Here is a 2,426-nt window from a genome sequence, read left to right as displayed (position 1 = left end):
ATCAAATTGACTTGCTGAGTCAATATTTTGTTCTGAGCCAATATGACATTCAGAGTATCAATCTCAAGAACTCATTTCTTCTGATTTGTCCCATTGTTCACAGGATTCCTTTTAGAAGTGTACATGAATTGGTTATTTGTAACCATCTCAATTAGTTCTTGAGCTTCTGTAGGCATTTTCTTCAGATGAAGAGATCCTCCAGCAGAGCTATCCAATGACATCTTGGATAGTTCAGAGAGACCATCATAGAAAATACCTATGATGCTCCATTCAGAAAGCATGTCAGAGGGACACTTTCTAATCAATTGTTTGTATCTTTCCCAAGCTTCATAGAGGGATTCTCCTTCCTTCTGTCTGAAGGTTTAGACTTCCACTCTAAGCTTACTCAATTTTTGAGGTGGAAAGAACTTTGCCAAGAAGGCATTGACTAGCTTTTCCCAAGAGTTCAGGCTTTTTTTAGGTTGTGAGTCCAACCATATTCTAGCTCTATCTCTTACAGCAAATGGGAATAGCATAAGTCTGTAGACCTCAGGGTCAACCCCATTAGTCTTGACAGTGTCACAGATTTGCAAAAATTCAGCTAAAAACTGATGAGGATCTTCCAATGGAAGTCCATGGAACTTGCAATTCTATTGCATTAGAGAAACTAATTGAGGCTTAAGCTCAAAGTTGTTTGCTCCAATGGCAGGGATAGAGATGCTTCTCCCATAGAAGTCGGGAGTAGATGCAGTAAAGTCACCCAGCACCTTCCTTGCATTGTTGGCATTGTTGTTGTTTTCGGCTGCCATGGGTTCTTCTTCTTTGAAGATTTCTATTAGGTCCTTTACAGAGAGTTGTGCCTTAGCTTCTCTTAGATTTCGCTTCAAGGTCCTTTCAGGTTCAGGGTCAGCCTCAACAAGAATGCTTTTGTCTTTGCTCCTGCTCATATGAAAGAGAAGAAAACAAGAAAGTATGGAATCCTCTATGTCACAGTATAAAGATTCCTTGAGGTGTCAGAGGAAATGAAAAATAGAAGGAAGAGGTAGAAGAATTCGAACTTATCAAAAGAGATGGAGTTCGAATTGTTCCTTGAGGAATAGTGTTAGTCCATAAATAGAAGGATGTGAGAAGAGGGGAAGAAATTTTCGAAAATTAGTTAAAAACATTTTAAAAACATTTTGAAAAATAGTAATTGATTTTCGAAAACTAAGATTGGAAAAGAAATCAAGTGATTTTTGAAAAAGATTTGAAATTAGAAATCAAAAAGATTTGATTGAAAAACTATTTTTGAAAAAGATGTGATTAAAAAGATATGATTTGAAAAATAATTTAAAAAGATTTGATTTTAAAAATTAATGACTTGCCTAACAAGAAAAGATATGATTCAAACATTAAACCTTTCTCAACAGAAAAGGCAACATACTTGAAATGTTCAATCAAATCATTAATTGTTAGCAAGTGTTTTTGAAAATGGAAAGAAATTGATTTTGAAAAAGATTTGATTGAAAATATATGATTTGAAAAAGATTTGATTTTGAAAAATTTTGAAAACCTGAAAAAATTTGAATTAAAAACAGAATCTTCCCTCTTGTGCCATCCTGGCGTTAAACGCCCAGAATGGTGCACATTCTGGCATTTAACGCCCAAAACACTACCCTTTTGGGCGTTAAACGCCCAGCCAGGCACCCTGGCTGGCGTTTAAATGCCAGTTTGCCCTTCTTCACTGGGCGTTTTGAACGCCCAGCTTTTTCTGTGTAATTCCTCTGCTGAATGTTCTGAATCTTCAATTCTCTGTATTATTGACTTGAAAAGACACAAATTAAAAATATTTTTGGATTTTTAATAATGAGGAATAATCAAATACAACTAAAATCAAATAACAATGCATGCAAGACACCAAACTTAGCAGTTTGTATACTACTGACACTAACAAAATGAGAATGCATATGAGAAAACACTCAAGTAAATAGAATTCAAAGATCAGAGCAAGAAAATCATCAAGAACAACTTGAAGATTAATGAAGACACATGCATGAATTCGAAAAATGCAAGAAGAACATAAACATGCAATTGACACCAAACTTAACATGAGACTCTAGACTCAACAAGAAACATACAATATTTTTGGTTTTTATGATTTTGTAATTTTTTTTTTGGATTTTTCGAAAATTAAGTGGAAAAGAAAATAAAGATATCAAAATCCTTAATGAGAATTCCAGGAATCATGCAATGTTAGTCTAAACTTTAGTCTAAAGGAATTAGACATGGCTAGCCAAGCTTCAGTAGGACATTGCATTCAAGAGCTAAATTGATGAGAATCAATCAGCTTTGGTGATGATAAGAACATCACCTTGAAACACTAGAATTCATTCTTAAGAACTCTGAAGATAAATACCTAATCTAAGCAACAAGATGAACCGTCAGTTGTCCAAACTCAAAACAATCCC

The 2,426-nt window shown here is 34.5% G+C and overlaps 1 non-coding gene across 1 annotated transcript; it reads left to right on the top strand.

Moving 5' to 3' along the window:
* The first annotated feature begins 275 nt into the window (after positions 1–275).
* Positions 276–383, top strand: LOC130952843 (small nucleolar RNA R71). Its single transcript, XR_009075023.1, has one exon. It is a non-coding gene; the product is annotated as a small nucleolar RNA R71 (small nucleolar RNA).
* The last annotated feature ends 2,043 nt before the right edge of the window (positions 384–2,426 follow it).

This window comes from Arachis stenosperma, chromosome 1 (assembly GCF_014773155.1).
Source record: "Arachis stenosperma cultivar V10309 chromosome 1, arast.V10309.gnm1.PFL2, whole genome shotgun sequence".
In the NCBI taxonomy this organism is placed as follows: domain Eukaryota; kingdom Viridiplantae; phylum Streptophyta; class Magnoliopsida; order Fabales; family Fabaceae; genus Arachis; species Arachis stenosperma.
Note: the sequence above shows the minus strand (reverse complement) of the source record. Positions and strands in the feature narration are given on the sequence as shown.